Here is a 15,596-nt window from a genome sequence, read left to right as displayed (position 1 = left end):
AGTCGTGCACCTGGAAAAGCCACAGACAATGCCAGCCCGTGAAAGCAGCCAGGAGAGTCTGTACCCTGCAAAGCCACAGGAGTGGAACTGCCCAAGACCATGGGAACCCACCTCTTGCATCTGCATTTCCTGGATTTGAGACATGGAGTCAGAGGAGATCATTTTGGAGCTTTATGATTCGACTGCCCCTGCTCGATTTCAGACTTGCATCTATTCAGACTGTATTCATACTGAAAATTAAGATCAAGTAAGTTTTGCCCTTCTGCTCCATGGGATGTTTCTGTCCTCCCGTAGCTCACTTTAGGACACCTGCATTACTGTTTGACAGAGGTACTGCCCCAGTCAGACTCCCCACCTAGCACTGTCCTGACTCATCCCTGCAAGGGGGTCTCCTGACTCATCCCTGCAAGGGGGCCTCCCACTTATTCTACACCTCTCATGTCTCTTCACTGTGCCAGAATAGAGTCAAGTTCAATAGGGTCTTCTCTCCCCACTGATTATTTTTTTTTGTTTGTGTGCATTTACTAACATGAGTATTAAAATATGAATTTATATTGCCTATTTTTAATAAATACAAGATGATATTATTCATATTGTTTATAGCTTTTGTTTTTCTTTAGCTAAATATACTGAATTCGTTTCCATGCCAGTATTAGTACATCTAGCATGCTCTTTTAAATCCCCGTATTACCCGTTATTTACCATGAACATAATTCTACAGACATACTAAAGTTCTTTGCAGATTAACTTTTATATTTCACATAGCTGGTGGCAGAAATAAGGGTAGAAGAAGGAGTGACAGATTGGAGTGATATCTTAGTTGCTAAAACTCTGCTTTGTTCATCGTCTCAGAGAGTGGGTGCATAGGGCTAGGGGAGGCATACATTTTGAAAAGAGGGGGTTGTTGACTAAGAAATAGGCCTCCACCTAACAGAACACCCACTGTGACTATTTACAATGTTTGCATCTCCGCAAAAATACCATTTGTATTCTGAATTCCTTTGTTTCAACTACATAACTCAATAAGAAAAAAAGCTTCCTACAATTGAAAAGAATAGACAGTGTTTAAAGGCCAAGTTTTGCCTTCCTTTTAAGGCTGAATGTGCTTTATTTTAAGCCACTCTTCCTTCTCAAGTTAAGAAGGGCCTTCTGGTATTTCTGTGCAAAGCATCAGTAATACTGTTTCTTTTTAAGTTTATCATTTTTAATTCTGCTTATTTTATTTAGTGCCTATTGCTATAGCATCTAACGAGCTCAATGCTTCTGACAGTATATCCTACGGATGCTTGGGGGCAGATTGCCTGGGTTGGACTCTGCTCCAGTTCTTATTAGTTGTGTATGTCAGCTCTGTTTTCCCATCTGTTAAATGGGACAGTAAGAGCCACAATAATACCTCATGGCTCTTATGAGGATTAAAATAAGATAATGCAAGTAAAAGGCATTCCAGAGGATGGGAGGAAATATTTACAAATTAAGTATCTGATAAAGGTCTAGTATCTGCAATAGATAAAGAAGTCTTTTTTATTTTTGAGATGGAGTCTTGCTTTGTTGCCCAGACTGGAATGCAGTGGTGCGATCTCGGCTCACTGCAACCTCTGCCTCCCGTGTTTAAGCAATTATCCTGCCTCAGTCTCCCAAGTAGCTGGTGCTATGGGCATGCACCACCATGCATGGCTAATTTTGGCTAATTTTTGTAAAGGCATGGTTTCACCATGTTGGCCCGGCTGGTCTTGAACTCTGGACCTCAGGTGATATGCTCACCTTAGCCTCCCAAAGTGCTGGGATTATAGGCGTGAGTCACCATGTCCATCCAAGAATTCTTATAACTCAACAATGTAAAGACAAGTAACCCAATTGGAAAATGAGCAAAGGAATAGATACTTCTCCAGAAAAGATAAACAAATGGCTAATAATTATTGCCCATGAAAAGATGGTCAACATCATTAGTCACTTAGGGAAATGCAAATCAATACCATAGCCAGATTTTTCTACTTTGCACCCACTGGTATGGATGTAATAAAAATGGAAAGAAATACGTGTTGGCAAGGATGTGGGAAAATTAGAACCTTATATTGCTTGTGAAAATGTAAAATAGTGTAGCAGTTTTGGAAAATATTTTGGCAGTTCTACAAAAAGTTAAGCATTGAGTTATCATATATCTCAGTAATTTCTCTCTAAGTTTTATGCCCAAGAAAACTGAAAACATATGTTCACACAAAAACTTGTACATGGATATTCATAACAGCATTATTCATAATAGGCAAAAAGTGGAAACAACCAAAATGCCCATCAGCCGACGAATGGATCAACAAAATATGGTCATTTCATATAATGGAGTATTATCCAGCCATACAGGAAATGCAGGACTGTTACAAGCTGCAACATGCATGGGCCTTGAAAACATAATGCTAAGTGAAAGATGTCTGGCACAAAAGGTGACATATCATATGATTCCATTTATATGAAATGTCTGCCATTGGAAAATCCATAAAGAGAGAAAGTAGACTACTGGTTTATTAGGGCTGGGAGGCTGGCAGGGAATGAGGGAGTGACTGCTAATGGGTTTCTTTTTGGGGTGATGAAAGTGTCTGAAATTAAGATTGGATGATTGTTGCACAACTTTGTGCATTCACTAAAAAAACACAGAATCGTACATCCATTAAATCCGGATGGATTTTATAGCATGTGAATTATATCCCCGATGACAAAAAATAGGATAATAGTTGGGAGGTGGTACCATGCCGCTAGCATGGTAAGCACTCTATGTTTTAGTTATTTTTGCTGCTGCTGTCATCATCTTCATTGTTACTACAAAATTAATTTCATTCATGATTCCTAAAAATATCAATTTCTTATGGTTATATTATTTCTAGTTCTTTTCTTCAAATTACACAAATATTAGGCACTCAGTGCTTGCAGAATATTTTCAAAGGTCTGCATTTGTGAACAGGTCCTGGGATGGAAAGCCTTTGAATTACTGTGGGTGTATGTGTTATCCATTTGCTTACACCGCATCTTCTTACTATAAAATAAAGTACTTCTTGGCAGATCATATGGCATTTATAGATTTTTCTTCTTACTTTCTTTTATTTGATTTATATAATTGGGTACTCTCAACTCACATGATGGAGTGAAAGCAAAGAAACCAAGAATAGGATAACGCTAAGGAATGCCTCAATCTTCTTTTTGTTTTTTATTTTTGGTTGAATAATTTGAGTTTATTTCATGGAATAAGGTAAATATTTTACATTTGTTAAAAACTCTATACTTTGTTCCAGGTTCAGTGGATTACAAAAAGTACATATAACAAAACAACAAAATTTAAAAATTAATCAGTGGAGACAGAACAAAAAAGAGCATGGATATTAAAATATAACTAAAAGATGCTGGGCACTGTGGCTCACTCCTGTAATCCCAGCACTTTGGGAGGCCAAGGTGGGCAGATCACTTGAGGTCAGGAGTTCAAGACCAGCCTGACCAATATGGGGAAACCCTGTCTCTACTAAAAACACAATTTTTTTTTTTTTTTTAGATGGAGTCTCACTCTGTCACCAGGCTGGAGTGCAGTGGTGTGATCTTGGCTCACTGCAACCTCCGCCTCCCGATCTCAAGTGATTCTCCTGCCTCAGCCTCCCGAGTAGCTGGGACTACAGGCACGAACCACCACACCCAGCTAATTTTTGTATTTTTAGTAGAGATGGGGTTTCACCATGTTGGTCAGGATGGTCTCAATCTCCTGACTTTGGGATCTGCCTGCCTCGTCCTCCCAAAGTGTTGGGATTACAGGCGTGAGCCACCGCACCCAGCCTTAAAAATACAAAAATTAACTGGGTGTGGTGGCCCGCGCCTGTAATCCCAGGTACGTGGGTGACTGAGGCAGGAGAATCACTTGAACCTGGGAGGCGGAGGCTGCAGTGAGCTGAGATTGTGCCTTGCACTTCAGCCTGGGTGACAGAGTGAGACTCCGTCTCAAAAATAAAAGGTAACTAAAAGTAAATACTTAAAAAAAATTGGAATTCCTCAATCTTGATGAAATATCCTTTTCATGTTTTCTCCCATAGTTAAACAAGGAGTGTTTCCTTCTTTGGGGCAGTAGCTACATAGTATGAGACTTCTAGTAGTGCACTATGCTAATGTAATCACACTTGAATGTTTTTTGAAAACATTTTACATAAAATACACGTCCCAGATGGACTCTATTCTTTAGTTGGTTATCTAGACTTAACGTTTGGATTATGTTTGCTAAATGCGTCAGCCATATCCTAAGTGCTGTGATCCTTGATAACTATTAACCGATGCGACTGGGGGGCATTTTGTGGTTATAAGAGCTAAATGATATTTATGCAAGTGTGTAAACATTAATAACTCAGGGTTTATAGGCATGTTAGAATATTTGGTTATGGCTAGGGAAATGCACATTAGCTATCTAGCACAGATCTAAAAGTGATCTGGGCTACACCTTTCATTTCTGGATTTCTTTCCTCAAGCTTAAAGGGTGTTCTAATTTCATTGTTATCAATCTCAAGATCATTTCACAGTTTCCTGGTAGTTGGGCTTCATGGTGACTTTTTTTTTCCAGGCTCTTTGTTTGGATATGTGGCCTTGTTTGACTTGTCTTTGATTGCTATATATCTGTACCCCTGTTTGCTTTTGCCTGGCTACTGATTCTCAGTGTTTCACTTTGACCTTTGATAAAGCTGTGACTCTGATTCATTTTTAGGGGGATTCACCTGGTTGGAAGAATCTAGCCTTGCCCTGCCAGGCGGCTGCCTTGGTGTTGCTTGCTGGTTGGAATGTATCCATTGAAGGCCTTAGATGTTGGAGCCCTTGCTTCCTAGCTCCTCCTCTTTGTTTGAGGGTACCTCTCTTCTGGTCTAGTGCACAGCCTGGTCTATGTCAATTAGCACGTTCTGCCTGGCTTTTGATGGCATGTTTTTTCCCTCCCACGTAGGGTAGCAGGCTTTTTGTATGTTGTAGTGGGTTTTTGATACCCACTGTCATTTTTCTTTTGGTTTTTTGAAACAGGGCTTCACTCTGTCACCCAGGTTGAATGCAGTGGCACGATCACAGCTCCCTGCAGTCTTGAACTCTGGGACTCAGGCAGTTCTCCCACCTCATCCTCCCGAGTAGCTGGGACTACAGGTGTGCACCACCATTCTCAGTTACCTTTTTAAAAAAGTTTTTTGGGTCGGGCCCGGTGGCTCACACCTGTAATCTCAGCACTTTGAGAGGCTGAGGTGGGTAGATCACAAGGTCAAGAGTTCGATACCAGCCTGGCCAACATGGTAAAACCTGCTCTCTACTAAAAATAAAAAAATTAGCTGGGCATGGTGGCGTGTGCCTGTAATCCCAGCTACTCAGGAGGCTGAGGCAGGAGAATCGCTTGAACTCGGGAGGTGTAGGTTGCAGTGAGCTGAGATCGTGCCACTGCACTCCAGCCTGGTGACAGAGAGAGACTCTGTCTCAAAAAAAGAAAAAAAAAAAAGTTTTTTGTAGAGACAGAGGCCTCACTATGTTGCCCAGGCTGATCTCGAACTCCTGGACTCAAGCAATCTGCCATCCTTGGCCTCCCAAAGTGCTGGGATTATTATAGGTGTGAGCTGCCATGCCCAGGCTTCCCAGTGTCATTCTAATTTGAATTTTTCTAGAATGATTTCTAGAATTTTTCTAGAATGATTATTGTATCCTAAATATTTATAGCATTATGTTCTTTACTTTTTATTTTTTAGAAAAAAATAGTTTAGTGACTACTGGTAATTTGCAAATTAAAGAATTATGTATAAAATTGCTATAGGTGCCTATGATTAAATTCTTTTACCAAGATTTCACTTCTAGAGAACTGAAGAATTTACCAAAGTAAAAATGGTCTAGCTTTATTACTTGGTTTAAAGAAATGAATAAATCATCGTTAATAGTACAGTATGTTAACAATACTGTATACTCTAAACTACAGATTAGAAAAATATGCACCCTATTTTTCACAATAAATGAAGTGACCAAAGCTATAGTATTTCAAATCTATGACTATTATATATTTTTCTATACCGAATCACTTCTTTTTTTGTTTGTTTGTTTTTGGGAAAGAGTCTGGCTTTGTCGCCCAGGCTGGAGTGCAATGGTGTGATCTCAGCTCACTGCAACCTCCACCTCCTGGGTTCAAGTGATTCTCGTGCCTCAGCCTCCCCAGTAGCTGAGATTACAGGCATGCACCATCACACCCAGCTAATTTTTGTATTTCAATAAAGAGTTTCATCATGTTGGCCAGGCTGGTCTTGACCTCCTGGCCTCAAGTGATCTACCTGCCTCAGCCTCCCAAAGTGCTGGGATTACAGGTGTGAGCCATGGTGCCCGGCCTGTACCAAGTAACATTTATTTCTGTGTGCAAGAATATACATGTGCTTGTTACAGAGTTGAGTTTATCATATTCTGTCACCATGTATTTCCCATAAATCTATTAAGTTAAAATCTGTGCCACTTATCAAAGTTTGGTGTGATTACATATATATATATAAACCTATATGATCTTTGAATTCAGAGCCTTGGTGCTAGCCTGAGAGTCTGTGTGTATGAATGCGGGTGGCAAGAGTGAGGCATGGATGGTTGCTATTTTTTTTCTACCGGAGTGCCATTATTAACAGTTTCTTTTCTGGATAGTTGCTGTGAACACTGTTGTGGGGCTGCTCCCTGTGTATGGCTCTGCCTCAGGACCCACAGAGTCCGCTGGCTCCCAGACCTACTCTGTCTCTGGTTACAAGTCAGTGTCTTATTTACTGGAAGTTAAGAGACAGGGCACTGTTGATTTATGCTGTGCTTCAGCATGCCCTTATTAGTATTTCTTGGTTCTTCCATCAGTGAGTCTCTGATTTCTTCACCAAAAAATAATCTTGCACAGAGTCGTGATCCTCCCTGTTTTTACAAAACACTGAGCTTTGGAAAGGGAAATGATTACTCATCACAACTCTAAACACTAGGATAAAATGTTCCTATTTAGATCAATCAGGGGCCAACTTAATTTTCTAATGAACTTTTAGAATTGCTTTTCTGGTCCGCCTTTAGGGACTATGATTATACCAGCTTTTCTTCTTTTTAATGTTTCTAGAAGTCACAGTTTCATCTATGCCAAGAATTAAAGGATCCTTAAACATGTGAAAAAGATGAGAAAGACAGTGGATCATCTTGATGATGATGGTCCTGCAATTTTGCAGAAGGTTGAAAAGGCAATAGATATAACAGATGCATGTTCTTTTTATTGAAATGGACAAGTTAGAGGTCTACATTGAATACACACTGTGTTTAGACTTAATGGACACTTCAAATAAACTTATTCAAAAAATTTTTAATTGACAACCTGTATTGGGAGCTGCATATATTATAGAGATCAAAATTGACATTTCTTGCCCTCTTGGGCTTACACAAAACAATATGTAATCAAATTAAGATAAGTACTGGGTGCACAAGGAAGGAAGACAGGTTGCCTTTAGAGACTGGAGAGGTCGTCCAGAAGTCTGCTCTGAAGAGAAGATGTTGAAAATTAAACCTGCAGTGTTCATCTGAATTAAGCAGGTTGAGAACAGGGTGAAGGAGGCAAGCATAGCAGCATGAACCAATATCCTGAGGCAGGAAAGGGCTGGGTTTGTCAGAGTAACACAAAGGTCGGTGTGCTGGAGCAGACTGAGGAGGCTGAGTGTTTCAAGAGAAGGCTTGGCATAGGAGTGATCAGATGATTCAGGGCCTTATAAACCATGTTAATTTAGTTATTCCAAAGTTCAGAGAGTCGATTAGAAGGAATAAGAAGAGAATTTAGGAGACAGTGTCAGAAGCTTATTGGCTTTAGGTTGGAGGCAAGAGATAACAGTAGCTTGGACTGGGGGTTGACAGTGGAACTGAAGAGATGTGGATGGACTCAAGCTGTATTTAGGAATTAGAACCAACAAAAGTTGATAGAGGGGTTAGATTGTGGTATTAGAAGAAAGGATTCATTTCAGCATCCTGGCATGAACAAGTGAATGGATGAAAGTGCTTTCCCATAGTTGGGAAAGACTAGAGGCAGAATAGATTTGAGAGAGGAACAACAGTTCAGTTTTCTGATATGTTAAGGTTGAAATGAGTCTGTGAGCTATCTCAGTGGAGATGTTAAGTAGGTGGTTAGATACATAGTATGTGTTTATCTCTTGCTGCATAATAAATTATTATGAAACTTAGCAGGAAATCTATATTAGTTATCTATTGCTCTGTAACAAGTCACCCCAACATTTGGTGCTTTAAAACAACAAATATTTATTATCTCATGCAGTTTCCTTGGCCAGGAATTGGGGAGTGGCTTAGCTAGGTGATTCCAGTCCAAGGTCTGTCATGAGATTGCACTCAAGATGTTGGCCAGGGTTGCCATCATCTGAAGCTTGACCCAGGCTAGAGGATCTGATTCCAAGATGGCTTATGTACATGACTTTTGGCAGAAGGTCTCAGTTCCCTGCTGGCTCTTGGTGGAAGGCCACAGTTTCTCGCCACATGAACCTCTCTCTAGGGCTGCTTGAGTGTCTTCATGACATGGCAGTGAGCTTCTCCTAGAGTGAGAGATATGAAAGAATGCAAGGGGGAAGCTGTAATACCTTTAGTCTCAGAAGTTCCACATCATCACTTCTGCCATATTCTATTCCATAGAATTCCGTAGAAGTGAGTCACCAATTTCAGCCCATACTCAGTGGGTGGGGAATTAAGCCCCTCACTTAAATGGACAGCCACCAAACTGATTTGTGAATGTATTTTAAAACCACCACACATGATTTTGTAATTCAGAAGAAAGGTTTGGGCTGGAAATAAGACATCAGGAGTTTTGCGCATAGATGCTGTGGAGTGAGTAGATGAGTGACCACTTAGTAAAAGTGAGAAGAGGTCCAAGATTGATCCTTTAGGAAATCTGACTTATAGAGGATCTGCTGTGGAGGAGTGGAGGAGAAAGAAGAAATGGAATCTGGGAAGATGAGAAGAATTTTTCAGGCAGGGAGTGTTCTACTCAGTGGAAGCCTACTGGAATGTGTATTTGATTTTCATTTTTAAGAATTTATTCTCTAAATGAATGAAGAACGAATAAATAAATGTCATGTATATGTTCAAAATTTTAATTCTAAGTATGGTTATTATTGAAATGCTTATAAAATTAAGAGCAGAAATCAGCATTAGGAATGCATAATACCAGGCTGGGAGGTATTGTTAAAATTATTTAATGTCCAGACAATAAAATACCTATGAAGCTTTAAAATGACATTATTAAAGAATGTGCACTTAATAAAAACAGATTTATAATGTATTTTAAATAAATATAAAATACTATGTAAGGAAGAAGCAGACAAAAATGTCTAGGAGGATATATATAAACCTGTTAATACTGGTTATCTCTGGGCAGAGGGAAAATGAGTGATTTAAATTTCTTTCATTTGGTTTGTCTAAGTCTTCCCTAATAAATGGGAATTGCTTTTGTAATAAAATGTTTGAAAATATCCCCTCCCAAAATAAAGAAAAATAATGAAAATAATTATACTCGAAAGTCAACTGAGGGGCCCAGCATGGTGGCTCACGCTTGCAACCCCAGCACCTTGAGAGTCTGAGGTGGGATGATTGCTTGAGGTCAGGAGTTTGAGATCAGCCTGGGCAACATAGCAAGACTCCATCTCTAAAATAATTTTTAAAAAAATTATCTGGGCTTGGTGGCTCATGTCTGTAGTCTGAGCTACTCAGGAGGCTGAGGTGGGAGGATTGCTTGTGCCCAAGTCAAAGCTACAGTGAGCTATGATTGGGCCATTGCACTCCAGCCTGGAACCTCAAAAAAGAAAAAAAAAAAAAAAACTTGATTGAGAAAAATTAAAGTAGAAAATTTGGCTCTGAACTTCCTGGCAGCCAAGACAAAGTGATACAAAGAAGATCTCTGATCTTTGTCAAGACAGCCTTCATTATGCCTGGTCCCCAAAGTGAGCAGAAGTGAGGCAGGCACCTTGCCCTCTAAAGCAATTTCTTTCTTTCTTTTTTTTTTTTTTTTTCCGGGGAAGGATTTCTTTTTTAAACTTTTAAGTTGAGGGGTACATGTGCAGGTTTGTTACATAGGTCAATATATATCACAGGATGGGGGTTTCTTTACAGATTATTTCATCATCCAGGTATTAAGCCTAGTATCCATTAGTTATTTTTCCTGATTGTTTCCCTCCTCCCAACCTCCACACTCCAATAGACACCAGTGTATATTGTTCCCTGCTATATGTCCATGTGTTTTCATCATTTAGCTGCCACTTAAAAGTGAGAAATGTGGTATTTGGCTTTCTGTTCCTGTGTGAGTTTGCTAAGTATAATGGCCTCCAGCTCTATCCATGTCCCTATCCATGTCCCTGCAAACAACATGATCTCATTCCTTTTTATGGCTGCATAGTATTCCATAGTGTATATGTGCCACATTTTCTTTATCCAGTCTATCACTAATGGGCATTTAGGTTGATTCCAAGTCTTTGTAACTGTGAATAGTGCTGCAGTGTCTTTGTAACAGAACAATTTATATTCCTTTGGGTATATAGCTTGATATGGCTTGTCTGTGTCTCCACCCAAATCTCGTCTTGAATTCCCAGATGTTATAGGAGGGACCCAGTGGGAGTAATTGAATCATGGGGGCAAGTCTTTCCTGTGTGGTTCTTGTGATAGTGAGTAAGTCTCATGAGATCTGATGGTTTTATAAAGAGGCATTTCCCTGCACAAGCTCTCTCTTTGCCTGCTGCCATTCATGTAAGATGTGATTTGCTCCTCCTTGCCTTCCACCATGATTATGAGGCTTCCCCAGCCACATGGAACTGTAAGTCCATTAAACCTCTTTCTTTTGTAAATTGCCCAGTCTTGAGGTATATCTTTATCAGCAGTGTGAAAACAGACTAATACATACCCAGTAATGGGATTGCTGAGTCAAATAGTATTTCTGTCTTTAGGTCTTTGAGGAATTGCTATGTTGTCTTCCACAATACTTGAACTAATTTACACTCCCACCAACAGTGTATAAGCATTCCTTTTTTTCTTCAACTTTGTTAGCATCTGTTATTTTTTGCCTTTTTAATACTAGCCATTCTGACTGGTGTGAAGTGGTATATCATTGTGTTTTCGGTTGGCATTTCTCTAATAATCAGTGATGTTGAGCTTTTTAAAATATGCTTGTTGGCCATATGTATGTCTTCTTTTATTTAAAGCAATTTCACATAAACTACAGAGACATTCTTAAATCTCGGGAAAAACAGAGGGCATACTTTTAAATGTAGGTTCTGTGAAGGCAGTTGTGTGGGCACAGGGTGGATTCCTGTATGTGGCTTAGGTAAGCTTTGTGATGATGTGGTGTGACAAAGTGGTAAAGTTTTTAGTATCTTGAGAATACAGCAGTTGGTATTCCCTTAGACCAGATTCCTTCACATCTCTGGATGACTGGGCCCCATCTGATTCCTTAAGCCTGGCTGGAGTCAAGGAGTCTGTATTCTAAGACAGTTGTCCAGGGGATTCTGATGTTTTGCTTTATCGGGGAATTTGTGCAGTCTGCTATTCTTTTTGACCATGATGACAGTTGGGTTTTATTGAGAATTAACCATGTGGCTCTTGCCGCATGCTGATTATTATCTTTAATTCTCATAACAATTGTTTAAGGGTTATAATTTTACCCCCTTTGTATATAGGAGAAAAATAAATTGTTCAAGACATAAAGCAGTCAAAAAGCAGTTCAATAAAGTAGTTGGGAGCTGGGTTTTACCTTATAAGGCTGTTGGGATTAAATGAGATAATGTGTACAAAGTAGTTAGCCCTGTGTCTGGCACATAGAAAGCATTTAATAAATGTCAGTTTTATTATGAGAAAACATGATTTATGGATGGATGCTCTGATAGCATCCTTAGTGCATGCATCTCACTATTCCAGTCATCTGTCCTTCAGTGTTACACCTTAGATCGGAGTTATAGGACATGTGACTGGGGACTGTTGCATTTCAGGCTTATTTTATCTTATTTTCTTTCATGACACAGGGTCTCACTGTGTCACTCAGGCTGAAGTGCAATGATATGATCATGACTCACTGCAGCCTCGAACTCTTGGGTTCGAGCGATCCTCCCACCCCACCCTCCCAAGTAGCTGGGACCACAAGCATTTGCCACAATGCCCAGCTAATTTTTGTACTTTTTGTAGAGACAGGGTTTCACCGTTTTGCCCAGGCTGGTCTCGAACTTCTGGGCTCAAGCGATCCATTTGCCTCGGCCTCCCAAAGTGTTGGGATTGCAGACATGAGTCATTGCGCCCAGCCCACTTCAGCCTTATTAACATTCCTTTTACAGATCTGGAACATCCAACTCCAACTTGTAGACCAGAAATATTCCTGAATTTCTTTCCTCAGACTCATCTCAGTGGTGCCAGATTGAGTAAGGATTGAGTTTAGCTGCAAGTAAGAGAAACCCTTTTACTAAAGATTAATTAAGAAAGAACTCATTTTTCTCAAGTAAGCTTCAGTCTGTAGGTAGGCAACCCAGGGCTAGTTACCTGCTCAGGGAAACTGGGAGCTTCTGTCTTCCTGGAGGAAGCGGAAAGGCCCAGGGCAAGATGTTCATGCCAGCCAAGTCTGTTAATTTTTATCAGGGAACTAATAGTTCTCCTGGGTCTTCCACCCAATATACTTCTCCCCTCCTCTGGGCAGAATTGGGCCAAATGGTTATCTCTAGTTGCAAGGCGAGGCGAATATTTTAACTGGCCGCCTTGCTACAGGGGAAAAAATGGGATTAATCTTGTAAGTGAGAAGGAGAGAAAGGACACTTGAGTAGGCAACTAGGATTGTCTACCATAGTGAGTTTCAGCAAATAGTTCTCTCTTAAATACCACGTCTAGAGGCATGGTCATAGTGAAAACAATCTGATTCTAGAATTCAGGTTACCTGTAATTATATTCTGAAAGAATGATAGGTTGAAAATATGAGTTTTAAAAGGCAAAATTGGAACCAAGTACAGTTTCTCCATTTGTCTTATTGGGGAATATATGAAAAGTTGAGATAAATTCATCTCTTTTCTTGAAAAAAAATCACACGTTAAATGGACATGAAAAATGTTTATTGCATATGTTTTTTTCTCTATGTTTTATTTCAGTAAAATATAGATAACATAAAATTTATTATTTTAGCCATTTTAAGTGTATGTACATCTTGTTATGTAACCATCACTACCATCCTTCTCCCAAATTCTTTTCTTATTGAACAACTGAAAATGTATACCCATTAAACCAGGGGTCCCCAAGCCCTGAGCCACAGATCACTACCAGTCTGTGGCCTGTTAGGAGCCAAGCCACATAGCAGGAGGTGAGTGGTGGGTGATCGAGCATTACCTCCTGAGCTCTGCCTCCTGTCAGATCAACAGCGGCATTAGATTCTCATAGGAACACGAACCCTATTGTGAACTGGGCATGTGAGGGATGTAGATTGTACATTCCTTATTAGAATCTAACTAATGCCCGATGATCTGTGGTAAAACAGTTTCATCCCGAAACCACTCCCCCACTGCCTCCCACACTGTCCGCTCGTGGAAAAATTGTCTTTCACAAAACTGGTCTCTTTTTGGTGCCAAAAAGGTTAGGGACTGCTGCATTGAACAACAACTCCTTACTCCCCTCTCCTCCTAGCCCTTGGCAGCCACCATTTTACTTTCGCTATTCTAGGTACCTCATGTGAATGGACTCATACCGTAGTTTTCTTTATGTGACTGGCTGTGTCACTTAGCATACTGTCCTCCATGTTCATCTATGTTGTAGCATGTGTCAGAATTTCCTTTCCTTCAAGGCTGGTTATTATTCCATTTTATGTAAATACCACATTTTGCTAATTAATTGATCTCTTGGTGGACACTAGGTTGCTTCCATCTTTTAGCTTTTGTGAATCACGTTCCTATTAACATGATGTACAAATATCTCTGAGATTCTGCTTTCAGTGCTTTTGGTTATATCATTGCGTATGCTTTCTCCTCAGATCCTGTTTCTCCTTGACAGAACCCTAGATAATGGTGGTTAGCTTATTCTTGTCTTGAGGGAAATGCTAAAGTTTTGAGGAAAGATCATTCATCCAAATTTTTGTTTGATTCATTCTTGCTAACCTCCAAGAAAAATTTGTGATCATTGGTTATATTCTATACAATCCATAGGCTCAGGGAAGGTAGTAATTCTAGTGTTCCTAAAAGATGCCATTGCGGAGCTGCAATGCAGAAAAATGCTAGGTTTTGGGGCATCATTAGGAAAGAAACAAGAAAGAAAACAGAGAACATTATCCTTCTTTTACAAAGCCATGTTGACTGTGCACATGGATTACGATCTGAGATTCTGGTCTCCTACTTAACTGATTTACCAGTGGAAGGTATTCTGGTGAAGGCAACCCAAGTCCTGGAGCGAATGCATTTGTTCCTTTTGTAAAACTGACTCAAGTGATCAGCACTCTTCACTCTAAAAAGATGAAAGTGGAAAGAAGACATACTTACCAGCTCTAAGCTTAATTATTTCAGAAAAGCAAACATAAACTTATTCTTCCAGACTTCAACTGTTATCTGGACTTTCTCATGCTTAAAAGACCAGCACATGTTCAAGACACATGAGAGGAAGAGCTATTTTACACTGAAGATATAATTAGCAAGTTTGCAGTACCCGGTGATAGTATAGACTAAATTTACAAATTTTTTCTTTTAAAGGCAAATAAATGTCAGACTCACAGTAGACTGTTAAATAAAGATAGTGCTGATTTGGGGCAAAATGCAATTTTTATTTTTTTTTATTTTTTTTTATTTTTGAGACAGTCTTGCTCTTTCAGCTCAGGCTTGAGTGCAGAGGTGTGATCTCGGCTCAGTGCAACCTCTGCCTCCTAAGTTCAAGTGATTCTCCTGCCTCAGCCTCCTAAGTAGCTGGGATTACAAGCGCACACCATGACGCCCGGCTAATTTTTGTATTTTCAGTAGAAACAAGGTTTAACCATGTTGACCAGGCTGGTCTTGAACTTTTGACTTCAGGTGATCTGTCTGCCTCAGCCTCTCAAAGTGCTAAGATTACAGGCATGAGCCACTGCGCCCAGCCCAGAACCCTAATTTTTAACAGTTACAGGAAGTTAACATGATCATCAGGAAGGGGAGTGGCCTGTAAATGAAGTTTCTTGCACTTTTGCTCAGGTAATGGATTTTATCTGACCCCCTTGTCCAACCCTACCTGAATAAGCTTTTTAATTAAAAAATGCATTAGTAAGGCTGGGAGCAGTGGCTCATGCTTGTAATCCCAGCACTTTGTGTGGTGTAGATGGGAGGATTACTCGAGCCCTGGAGTTTGAGACCAGCCAGGGCAACATAACAAAACCTCGTGTCTACAGAAAAATACAAAAATTAGCCGGGCATGTTGGCGTATGCCCTCCAGGTACCTGGGAGGCAAAGGTAGGAGAATCACTTGAGCCTGGGAAGTGAAGGCTGCAGTGAGCCATGATCATACTACTGCACTCAAGCCTAAGTGACAGAGTGAGACTTTGTCTCAAACAAAAAGTAGTAGTAGTTTATGTGAACTTTTTCATAGTTATGAAAATTAAAAAA

The 15,596-nt window shown here is 40.0% G+C and overlaps 1 protein-coding gene across 12 annotated transcripts in view; it reads left to right on the top strand.

Annotated features, from left to right (window-relative positions):
* The window catches only part of UTRN (utrophin), a 590,704-nt gene that overhangs the window by 83,462 nt on the left and 491,646 nt on the right, over positions 1–15,596 (top strand). The window contains exon 1 of one of the 12 annotated variants that reach the window (XM_021936871.2): positions 91–247. The exons of the other annotated variants lie outside the window; for them this stretch is intronic. The gene's annotated coding sequence lies outside the window, so the exon portion shown is untranslated. Of the gene's footprint in view, positions 1–90; positions 248–15,596 lie in introns of those variants that run through there. 12 annotated transcript variants of the gene reach the window in all.

The sequence above is a fragment of the Papio anubis genome, chromosome 6 (genome assembly GCF_008728515.1).
Source record: "Papio anubis isolate 15944 chromosome 6, Panubis1.0, whole genome shotgun sequence".
NCBI classification, from domain to species: domain Eukaryota; kingdom Metazoa; phylum Chordata; class Mammalia; order Primates; family Cercopithecidae; genus Papio; species Papio anubis.
This window is presented reverse-complemented; position numbering and strand designations above follow the sequence as displayed.